The following is a 12,952-nucleotide window of genomic DNA, read 5'->3' on the forward strand; positions in this document are numbered from 1 at the left end:
TCTCTGTCTTCCTATCAGATTCGATAGGCAGATTACCAGACCCTAGAGTCGAACCAGCCTCTAAGATCGATTTATCCCTGCTTGATACCTGCTTCATGGGGTTTTGGGAGTTCTTCTACTCCCCTTGACTTGTGAGAGTTTCGTCCACCAGGCTGTTGCTTGGAGCGGCCCGCAGGCCCACATACCCACCACAGCTCGGTTGGTCCTACACTTTTAGTTTTTTTTTTTGGAAAACAGTCTAGTTTTCTCTTGATGATGTCCATGGTTGTTCCGGCAATATTTCTTATAGTCGCTGGTAGGACGTTGAACCACAGCGGATTTTTGATGTTTATACAGTGTTCTCTGAGTGTGCCTATGGCACCTCTGCTCTTCACTGGTTCTATTCTACATTTTCATCCATATCGTTCACTTCAGTACGTTGTTATTTTACTGTGTAGATTTGGGACCTGGCCCTCCACTATTTTCCATGTTAATATTATTTGGTATCTCTCGTCTCCTTTCTAGTGAGTACATTTGGAGAGCTTTGAGACAATCCCAATAATTTAGGTGCTTTATTGCATCTATGTGTGCTGTATTTGTTCTCTGTATTCCCTCTATTTCAGAAATCTCTCCTGCTCTGAAGGGGGAAGTGAGTACTGAGCAGTGCTCAAGACGGAGCAATACAAGTGATTTGAAGAGTACAACCATTGTGATGGGATCCCTGGATTTGAAGATTCTCGTGATCATTTTTTTCTGGCTGACTCAATATTTGCTTGGTTATGCTCCCTAAACGTTAGGTCGTCGGACATCATTATTCCTAAATCCTTGACATGCTGTTTTCCTACTATGGGCAGATTCGATTGTGTTTTGTACTCTGTATTATGTTTCAGATCTTCATTTTTGCCTTACCTGAGTACCTGGAATTTATCACTGCTAAACATTATGTTATTTTCTGCTGCCCATTCGAAAAGTTTGTTGATATCTGCTTGTAGTTTTTCAATGTCTACAGCAGAGGTAATTTTCATGCTGATTTTTGTGTCATCTGCAAAGGATGACATGAAGCTGTGACTTCTATTATTGTCTATATCTGATATGAGAATAAGGAACAACAGTGGTGCAAGGACTGTACCTTGAGGTACAGAGCTCTAAACTGCGCTTGGACTCGATTTTATTTGATTGACTGTTACTTTTTGTGTTCTGTTCGGCAGGAAATTGAGTATCCGGCATCCTACTTTACCAGTTATTCTCATTGACCTCATTTTGTGTGCTATCATTCCATGGTCACATTTGTCGAATGCCTTTGCAAAGGTCTGTGTATACAACATCTGTATTCTGTTTTTCTTCTAATGCCTCAGTGATTTTGTCGTAATGGTCAAGTAGCTGTGAGAGGCATGATCTTCCCGCTCTAAATCCATGTTGGCCTGGATTGTGGAGGTCATTGGTTTCCATGAAACTAGTGACCTGACTCCTGCTCACTCCCCAAATACTTTTATTAGGTGTGACGTTAGTGCAACTGGTCTATAATTATTTGCCAATGCTTTGCTCCCTCCCTTGTGTAGAGGGGCTATGTCTGCTGCTTTAAGCGTATCTGGTATCTCCCCCATGTCCAAGCTCTTCCTCCACACTATACTGAGTGCCTGTGTTAATGGCACTGCATTTCTTTACAAATATTGAATTCCATGAGTCTGGACCCGGGGCTGAGTGCATGGACATATTGTCAATTTCTCTTTCAAAATCTGCTATACTCGTGTTGATATCAGTCATATTTACAGGGGTTTGGATATCACGCATAAAGAAGTTATCCAGATTTTCCTTTTTCATGCTCTGTATCGGAGTGCTAAACATGTCCTCATGCTGCATTTTAAGAATTTCGCCAATTTCTTTGTCATCCTCAGTGTATGAACCTTCACTAATACTAATAGGTCCAATACTGGCAGTGGTTTTTGCTTTTGATTTAGCATATGTGAAGAAATATATTTGGGTTTTTCTTTATTTCCTGAATTGTTTTCTGTTCTTGTTGCCTTTCTTCAGTCTGATATGAATGCTTCAGTCTCTGTTCGATTTCTTCAATCTCCCTGTTTAAATAATTCCTTCTTTGTATGGAAAGTCGTGTCTGCTTAAGCATTTCCGTTAATTTCTTCCTTCTTTTGTAATGTCGTCTGCGTTCTCTTTCTACATTGGACCTCTTTCTTGCTTTCCTCAAAGGAACATGTTTCAGACTTCATATGCTCCAGAAGTCAGTTTTTCTATTCCTTGTGTAGGATTCATATTTCTTAGAACATTTTCCCACTGAATGTTTGTAAGTTCCCTTTTTATTTACTTCCAGTCTATCCTTTTATTATTAAAATTGAGTTTATTGAATAACCCTTCTCGCTTGTTGTTTCTCTTTGTTTTTCTCTACCGTTAATAATGTTAGTTTGCACTTCAATGAGCTTGTTGTCCGAGTACATAGTGTCTGAGACAGTAATGTCTCTGAACAGCTCAGCATTGTTCGTGAATATCAGGTCCAGCGTGTTTTCGTTCATAGTTGGTTCTGTAATCTGCTGACTGAGCGAAAATTTGTCACAGAATCTCAGTAGTTTTCTGACCTGTGGTTGGTTACTTCCAGGTTGATTTCCTGCTATAATGTTATTGTTTACTATTCTCCATTTTAAACTGGGCAGATTGAAGTCTCCAAGGAAGATCATATCTGGTACTGGGTTATCATGGATATTCTCTATTTTGTGAATCTGTTTGGTGAATTCCTCAACTGTTGCATCTGACGGTTTGTATATTAAAATAATAATTAGATATATATTTTCTACTTTGATTCCAAGTACCTCTACCACCTCATTGGTCGAGTTCAGGAGCTCTGTGCATGCCAGTTCCTCTTTAATATACAGACCTACTCCTCCACTTGACCTAATTACTCTGTCAAATTTATGTAGATTATAATTTGGGATCCAGATTTCACTATCCATGTGGTCTTTTGTGTGGGTGTCTGTAAATGCACCAAATAATGCATTTGGTGCATTATTTGGTGATCTGTTCGATTCTATTAGAAGGCAATTTATGAACTTAACTATATTTCTTGATTTTGGTTTTATGCCTTGTATGTTAGCAAATATGAATGATTTCCCATATTGCGTGTTACTTCTGGTGTGCTTTGGTAGTTCTCCTCTTTCTCCACCCAGGTCCAGGGTGTGTTGTTTTGGTAGTGGTTCGTCCAGTTTTTGTAGTAGTGTGGTTGATGTGTGGTGTAGTACCTGTGTATTTGTTGATGATTTGTATTTCAGTCATGTGGGTATCTCCCTTCCCCTCTGTAATCCTGCAGTGGTTCCATCTGACTGTTCCTCTCTCTTATATGTTTTACTCTGTTTCTGCATTCCTCTAAAAGATTTCCAGTAGTATTATATTGATCTTCCCGTCTACAACGTTGTGTACCTCTCACGTGGAATTCTAGACACCGAAGATTGAAAAACTTTTTGTCCCAAATTGAAAACTTACATAGTTTAGGGTGGAAGTATCTTCACTCCTTTCAAAAACGGCACATACCCCTCGCCGACATATTCCTGCATTTTCGAGGATGCAGAAAAGTACATTTTACACCTAATTTCCCATATTTGCATATTTCGTGTTCATAGAATTTGCAAATAATTTAAGTTTTTACTTTTTTGGGGATATTTAAACTTGTGCCTGTCTTGGCTACCTCTTTATGAGAGCCATCTCTGTCTTTCGTCCCAATTTCTTCGTTCATGCACTCTATCCCATTGTTGCTCTAATTGGATATATTACCTGGCTCTGCAATATTGTTGTTGTTTTGTACCACAATACCCTCCTCCTCCAAACTACTACTGTGGTTTCTAAACTACCTGTTTCTGAGTTATTCTCGTTATCCAGTGTTGTCTTTCACAGTCCGCATATATCACAGGTAGCTTTTCTGTGCAGTCTCTGTGGTGTAGTGGTAAGACACTCGCCTGGCATTCCGCGAGCGCTTTGTCATAAGTTCGTATCCTGGCCGGGGAGGATTTACTGGCGCAAATCCTTAACAGTAATCTCTGTTTAACTCAGCAGTAAAAATGGGTACTTAGTTGTAAAAACGATTCTTTTCGGCAGGGATCGTATTCCAGGGACCTGCCCGAAACGCTACGCGTACTAGTGGCTGTACAAGAATGTAACAACAACTGTCAACAACAACTAACTCAACTGTCAACAAGCAACACGCAACTACGTCTATTATCAGGGAAATGAATTATTGAAACCCATTTATTATCCTTACATTCCTTGCCAGTTAAGTTAGGTATATATATAGGTCGAACCGCTTAGCACACGAGACAGCGACCAACCCATGGTGAGCAATATTCTCATCTCATTATTTAAATAACCAATATTTCCTTAGATATGGCTAATAGGGTAAATTGAGACTACGACCGTGCGCACCACCTGAGCAGGTGAGCCCATTAGGGCCCCCCCCCTCCCTGCTCAGGAGGTGCACAGGTATGTACTCTCAAAGGGTTCCAAGTGAGATGGCCCGGAAAGTGGAGTTAGAGATCCTATTAAATGACATATTCGACCTCAAGACTCAAAAGCAAGTTGCCACTAAAGACACCTTGCAAGCGGAACTTATTGCAGGAGGAAACTCTCGAGGTAACTATTGAAGCAACATACTGTCCCCCGAACTCAAAGTAGCAGCTAAGAACGTTCATGAGAATAAGGAGATAGTCGTCAGGAGAGGTGACAAGTCGCCAATATGTTATTCTTAAAAAAGACGAATATCTGGCAAAAATTAACCTTATCCTCTTCGACCAAACTAAATCCCAAAGGATAACGAAGTACACTACAGCCGAATTGAAAATGAAGGTAAACAGATTGATCAAAACTATGAATGCCAAGTAATCTATGAGCATTAATCTATGTGCATTAAGCATTACTCGGTGCTAATGCTTGATGCACACTGTGCATTAAGCATTAGCACCGAGTTCTCCCATATAACAGGGCTTGATGAAAAATGCGAGAGATCCCTCACTGTCTCATTGCATGGAGAGATGGGATATCTGGTTGGTTAAATACCCCGGAATTCCCATCTCTTATAAAGCTCTGAAGTATGGTGTAGTGGATACAAGTACATACGTGCCAGCAAGAAATCAAGCCTTCACGATAAAATATCGCCAAGATCTGATTCGAAATCAGATACACAAGGCAGAAAATAAGATCAAAGAAAAAACGCAACTACTTCACGCTACAAACCAATGAAGAAACAGCAACATCAACGAAAACCTCCATACTCGTATCGACGAACACCTCGACATCCTCACAGATCGACATCACCACAGCACCGAAACCAGGATCATCAACATACTAACAACATTATGTGGAGGACTTATGGCGATTCCACGACCAAGAGATCGCTTCCTAAACCTTGCTGGAATCAACCTCACTGAGGACCAAATCACTCTCCTAAATCTGGGTATAAACTGTCACGTTATGTCCACACCTAGTAAGATGGCTCGGAAAGTGGAGTTGGAGATCCTGTTGGACGACATCTTCGACCTCGAGATGCAAAAAAATGGTTACCACTAAAGACACCTTGCAAGCAGAACTTATTGCAGGAGGAAAGATTCGAGGCAACTACAGAAGCACCATATTGTCCCCTGAGCTCAAAGCGGCAGCTAAGAGTCTTCGTGAGAACAAGGAGATAGTCGTCAGGAGAGGTGACAAGTCGCCAATATACGTCGTTCTTAAAAAAAAGACGAATATCTGGCGAAAATGAACCTCATTACTCTCTGACCAAACTAATTTTCAAAGGGTAACGATGGACACTACAGTCAAATTGAAATCAAAGATAAACAGATTGATCAAAACTGTGAATGCCAAGAAATCTGGACTCCACCTGCCAAAGATTATTGGGGAATACAAACCTGGGTATGTGTATGGAAATGTCAAGACCCACAAGCCTGGAAACCTACTTTGGCCAATCGTCAGCCAGATACCCACACCCACGTACAGACTGGCGAAGCGACTCAACGGCTTGCTGACACCTTATGTACTTGTGCTTTCAGCCTGAAGTCTTCAAAGGAATTTGTTGACTTATAAGGGGGAACACGGGCCACAGGGATAAGAGCCTCGTTGGACGTAGAATCACTGTTTACCAACGTACATGTGGATGAAACAATCGGGATGATAGCCGACAGAGTGTATCGTGATTTGGCTTGTACTCCTCTTGACATTCCAGAAAACATTCTAAGGAAACTACTCCATGCTTGTACTAAAGAGGCACCCTTCTTGAGCCCAGATGGGCACATGTGTAAGCAAGTATATGGGGTCGCCATGGGTTCTCCCCAAGGTGTCCTGTTTGCGAACTTCTACATGGGTACCATCGAACAGACGGTCTTAGTTGACATGGACTTGAAACCTGCCATATACTGCAGGTATGTTGACGACAGTTTTACACAGGTATCTGATGGGAGAGGTCTAGAGGAGCTGAAGGAGGCATTCGAGCGGAATTCTATGTTGAGTTTCACTTACGAAATGGAGGACAGGAAGCTGCCCTTTCTAGATGTAACAGTCATGGAAAGGAGCGGAGGCTTCCACACTGCAGTCTACACTAAGGAAACAAACATAGGAATGTGCCTCAATGCCAATAGACACTGCCCAGACAGGTACAAGAGGAGTGTTGGCAACGCTTACGTCGACCGTGCTGTGAGCCACAGCTCAGGAACAGAAGGAAGTCGATGAAGAACTCTGTAGGGTAAGGCAGGTCCTAGCCAACAACGGCTTCTCTAATGGTTTTGTTCAAGACGTCATAAAAAGAAATTTAAAACGCCATGCAACCTTAGAAGACTCAACTAACACAACACAGGTACCCCTATTAGGCTATTTTATAGGAACTTCTTTTCGACAGCTCATAAAATAGAGGGAAGGGTCCTTTATATATATATATATATATTGTGACGATAATCTCCTTCAAGAGATTGAGCCTGCTCTTCCCTCCAAAAATACGTCGCAACAAATATATAAAACTACTATGGAAGAAATGTCCAACAACGACAACAACATCTCCAAGGTTTGCCAGAGCGCAAAACGTATGCAGCCAGGGACTCCTGCTCAGCCTCAAACCGCCAAACTACCTGTCTTGTTGCCGGCTACTCGCTGATTGGCCGCCGGTCTGGCTGCAACTGCACTCCACCCCCCCATACTACTTGATGTCTGGGGCCGCCACGACCTCAGTCCTCAGAATATTCAGTGCTTTCATACGGTTAACACTTCTTCCTGGTAGACTGAGCTTTGGCTTAAGTGTACTAAGAGAGGTGATAGCTTAAAGCCAATATTCCCGCACCTCTCATTTTATTGCATATTGCACAGCTTGTTATTGCTCACTTGTCTTAACGTAACTTTTCATTTTGCCATTTAATTATTCTTATTATTTTGATTGATTGATTTTATTATACGAATTTGTATGTCCATTTTATTCATGTTTTGTTTATCTAACGTAATTAAAATTTAATTGTTAAAATTTACTTGTGTTTTGTGTGTCTTCTCCTTACCTTACCACAGACGAAGTTCCAGATTTTCTATTTTTTTTTAATTCTATGAGACGAGGCCATACCCCTAGCTTTGAACAGCCGAACACCAATGCGTTACCGTCACAATATATACATATATATATATATATATATATATATATATATATATATATATATATATATATATATATATATATATATATATATATATATATATATATATATACATATATATTTATATATGTCGTACCTAATAGCCAGAACGCACTTATCGGCCTACTATGCAAGGCCCGATTTGCCTAATAAGCCAAGTTTTCCCGAATTAATATATTTTCTCTAATTTTGTTCTTATGAAATGATAAATCTACTCATTTCATTATGTATGAGGTCAATTTTTTTTTATTGGAGTTTAAATTAACACAGATATATGACCAAACCTAACCAACCCTACCTAACCTAACCTAACCTATCTTTATAGGTTAGGTACCCAAAAAAGTTAGGTTAGGTTAGGTTAGGTAGGTTAGGTAGTCGAAAAACAATTATTTCAAGAAAACTTGGCTTATTAGGCAAATCGGGCCTTGCATAGTAGGCTGAGAAGTGCGTTCTGGCTACTAGGTACGACATATATATATATATATATATATATATATATATATATATATATATATATATATATATATATATAGACATATATATATAGACATATATATATATATATATATATATATATATATATATATATATATATATATATATATATAGACATATATATATATATATATATATATATATAGACATATATATATATATATATATATATATATATATATATATATATATATATATATATATATATATATATATATATATATATATATATATATATATATATGTCGTACCTAGTAGCCAGAACGCACTTCTCGGCCTACTATGCAAGGCCCGATTTGCCTAATAAGTCAAGTTTTCCTGAATTAATATATTTTCTCTAATTTTTTTCTTATGAAATGATAAAGCTACCCATTTCATTATGTATGAGGTCTATTTTTTTATTGGAGTTAAAATTAACGTAGATATATGACCGAACCTAACCAACCCTACCTAACGTAACCTAACCTATCTCTATAGGTTAGGTTAGGTTAGGTAGCCGAAAAAGTTAGGTTAGGTTAGGTAGGTTAGGTAGTCGAAAACAATTAATTCATAAAAACTTGGCTTATTAGGCAAATCGGGCCTTGCATAGTAGGCTGACAAGTGCTTTCTGGCTACTAGGTACGACATATATATATATATATATATATATATATATATATATATATATATATATATATATATATATATATGTCGTACCTAATAGCCAGAACGCACTTCTCAGCCTACTATTCAAGGCCCGATTTGCCTAATAAGCCAAGTTTTCATGAATTAATGTTTTTTCGTCTACCTAACCTACCTAACCTAACCTAACCTAGCTTTTTTTGGCTACCTAACCTAACCTTACAGATAAATATAGGTTAGGTTAGGTTAGGTAGGGTTGGTTAGGTTCGGTCATATATCTACGTTAATTTTAACTCCAATAAAAAAAAATTGACCTCATACATAGAGAAAAGGGTAGCTTTATCATTTCATAAGACAAAAATTATAGTAAATATATTAATTCAGGAAAACTTGGCTTATTAGGCAAATCGGGCCTTGCATAGTAGGCTCAGAAGTGAGTTCTGGCTACTAGGTACGACATATATATATATATATATATATATATACTAGCAGTACCCGGCCACGCGTTGCTGTGGCTGAGCAATGCATGTGCGTTGCTGAGCCACAGCAACCTTCCCTGTCCCCCAGTCCTCCCCACCATTTCCCCCCTCACCCGTTTCCTCGGCCTCCCAACCATTCCCCACTCCACCATCCCCTCTTCCTCCCCACCATTACCCCCTCCCTTGTCCCCTCTTCCTCCCCACCATCTCTCACTTCCTTCCCCTCGTCATCCCCACCTTTCCCCACTCCCTCGTCTGATGCCTTCCCAAATGATCTGATGTTCCCATCAGAAAACTGGGAATATCAAGTGATCTGATGTTCCCATCTCTGAAATATAAGAAAAACAGTTAAAAAATGATATGAAATTATTAAAAAAAAAGTCTATATTCACGAAATGAACAGTATGGTAAACAACACAGCTCAATTCCAATGCAATTCACTCAAAATAATTAAATAAAAATAAAAATAAATCAAAACTTATGAAAATTCAATTTTCAGTGCAATCAGAAACACTGAAATGGAATTGTAACACATTTATTATAGCATGTGTGTTGCTCTTACATGCAACAGATGGCGCTGTTTTTCAAGAAAAGCAGAGATTTACCTGTCACTGGTGTGGCATCTATACTTATACTTACGAAATGAACGGTAGGCTAAACAACAAAGCTTAATTCCAACACAATGTCACACAAAATAATTAAATTAAAACTAAAATAAATCGAAATCTATGAAAATAAAATTTATCAATACAATCTGAAACACTGAAATGGAATTTGTGACATATTTAGAATAGTATGTATGTTACTACAGTATTATGATCAACAGATGGCGCTGATTTTCAAAAATACATGTTTATACCTATCACAAGTGTTGCATCTATATAGTAGGCATATAAAAACATGCGCCTATTCGAATGCAACTTTGCGTCAAAATTTCAAAGCAATCGGTGAAGAACTTTTGGAGATTACAGCGTGTGTTGCTCCTACATCTAACAGATGGCACTGTTTTTCAAATAAAGCATGTTTTTCCTGACACAGGTGAGGCATGTATATGGTAGATGTATAAAAAGACTCGCCTATTCGAATGCATCGTCGTGTCAAAATTTCAAAGCAATCGGTAAAGAGGTTTCAAAAATTTCCCTCGCATGAAAAACAGATGAAAAACACAGTTTTTCAGAAAAAAACATGTTCTTTTTCCATCACAGACATGAGATCAATATAGTATATATATATATAAACCCGCACGGATGTGAATGGAACATTGTGTGAAAATTTCAAAGCAATCGATGAAAAATTTTTGGAGATTAGCGATTTTGATCAAACGAACCCATTTTTATTTATATACAAGCAGTTCCCGGCCACACATTGCTGTGGCTCAGCAACGCATGTGCATTGCTGAGCCACAGCAACCTTCCCTGTCCCCCAGTTCTCTCCACTATTCCCCCCTCATATTCTTCTCGGCCTCCCAACCATTCCCCACTACTCCATCCCCTCGTCCTCCCCACCATTCCTCACTCCACCATCCCCTCTTCCTTTCCACCATGCCCCACCCCCCTGTCCCTTTGTCCTCCCCACCATTCTCCTTTCCTCCATCTCCTCGTCCCCACCATCCCAAACTCCCCCGTCCCCTCGTACTTCATTACCATTACCCCCCTCTCTTGTCCCCTCGTCCTCCTCACCATGTCTCACTTCTGTCCCCTCGTCATCCCCACCATTCCCCACTCCCTCGTCTGATGCCTTCCCAAATGGTCTGATGTTCCCATCAGAAAAGTCGGAACATCAAGTGATGTGATGTTCCCATCACTGAAATATAAGAAAAATAGTTAACAAATGAAGTGAAAATATGAAAAAATAAATAAATAATCTATACTCACAAAACGAACGGTATGGTAACCAGCACAGCTCAATTCCAATGCAACTCACACAAAATAATTAAATCAAAATGAAAATAAATCAAAAGCTATGAAATTCAATTTATCAATGCAATCAGAAACATTGAAATGAAAATGTAACATATTTAGTATAGCATGTGTGTTGCTTTTACATGCAACAGATGGCACCATTTTTCAAGAAAAGCATAGTTTTACCTGTCACAGGTGTGGCATCTATACTTATACTTACAAAATGAACGGTATGGTTAACAACACCGCTCAATCCCAACACAATGTCACACAAAATAATTCAATAAAAAATATAATCAATCGAAATTTACGAAAATAAAATTTATCAATGGAATCGGAAATATTGAAATGGAATTCAAGACATATTTAGTATAGTGTGCATGTTGCTATTTTGAGCAACAGATGGCGCTGTTTTTCAAAAACGGATGTTTTTACCTGTCATAGGGGTGGCCTCTATGTAGTGGGTATATGAAACCATGCGCCTATTCGAATGCAACGTTGTGTCAAAATTTCCAAGCAATCAGTGACGAACTTTCGGAGATTACAGGGTGTGTTCCTCTTACGTCCAACGGATGGCGTTGTTTTTCAAAAAAAGGGTGTTTTTTCCTTGCACAGGTGAGGCATGTATACAGTAGATATATAAAAAGACTTGCCTATTCGAATGCAACGTCATGTCTAAATTTCAAAGCAATCAGTAAAGAGGAGGTGGATGGTAATCTTGAACACAGTATTTTTTAGTTGCATATAGTCCTGTGGACCATTCAGGCTTGTTCGCATTTGTGTTCCTCGCGTTTGCCCCAAAGAATGAGGTGATTTGATAAAATACAATGCCCAAGATTACCATCCAAGTGCCGGCGGGGGGGGGGGGGGGTTCAAATAGCTTCGGCTATCACCTCCTTATGTCCAGTCGTGATGGTCGAGTGGATTAAGGTGTCCTGTACATACCAGTTGCCTTGCTCCTGGCAGTATGGGTTCGAGTCACTTCTGGGGTACAAGTTTGCAGTTGCATATAGTCCTGGGGACCATTCAGTCTTGTTTGCATTTGAGTTCCTCACGTGTGCCCCAAAGAATGAGGTGATTTGATAAAATACTATGCCCAAGATTACCATCCGAGTGCCAGCTTGTTCAAATAGCTTCAGCTATCACCTCCTTATGTCCGGTCGTGATGGTTTGTGGATTAAGGTGTCCTGTACATACCAGTTGCGTTGCTCCTGGCAGCATGGGTTCGAGTCACTTCCGGGGTGTGAGCTTTCAGTTGCATATATTCCTGGGAACCATTCAGGATTGTTATATATATATATATATATATATATATATATATATATATATATATATATATATATATATATATGTATATATATATATATATATATATATATATATATATATATATATATATATATATATATATATATATATATGTATATATATATATATATGTATATATATATATATATATATATATATATATATATATATAGAGGTGGTACTCCCTTCCCTCTTATATATATAAATATATATATAAGAGGGAAGGGAGTACCACCTCTAGCTGGAAGAAGGGGGACCCATAGCCTCAGAGGAAACCACACATAACGCATTGGAGGGAATGTAGGTCCTTCTCCAATACAGTTTCTGTGTGCTTTTCTCCTACCACCCCCAATTCCTTTATATATATATATATATATATATATATATATATATATATATATATATATATATATATATATATATATATATATATATATATATATATATATATATATATATATATATATATATATATATGTGTGTGTGTGTGTACTCACCTAATTGTGCTTGCGGG

The 12,952-nt window shown here is 38.5% G+C and overlaps 1 protein-coding gene across 1 annotated transcript in view; it reads right to left on the bottom strand.

Moving 5' to 3' along the window:
- The window catches only part of LOC123767216 (carbohydrate sulfotransferase 11-like), a 46,203-nt gene that overhangs the window by 1,311 nt on the left and 31,940 nt on the right, over nucleotides 1-12,952 (bottom strand). The window lies entirely within an intron of this gene.

Source organism: Procambarus clarkii, chromosome 53 (genome assembly GCF_040958095.1).
Source record: "Procambarus clarkii isolate CNS0578487 chromosome 53, FALCON_Pclarkii_2.0, whole genome shotgun sequence".
Classification (NCBI taxonomy): Eukaryota; Metazoa; Arthropoda; class Malacostraca; order Decapoda; family Cambaridae; genus Procambarus; species Procambarus clarkii.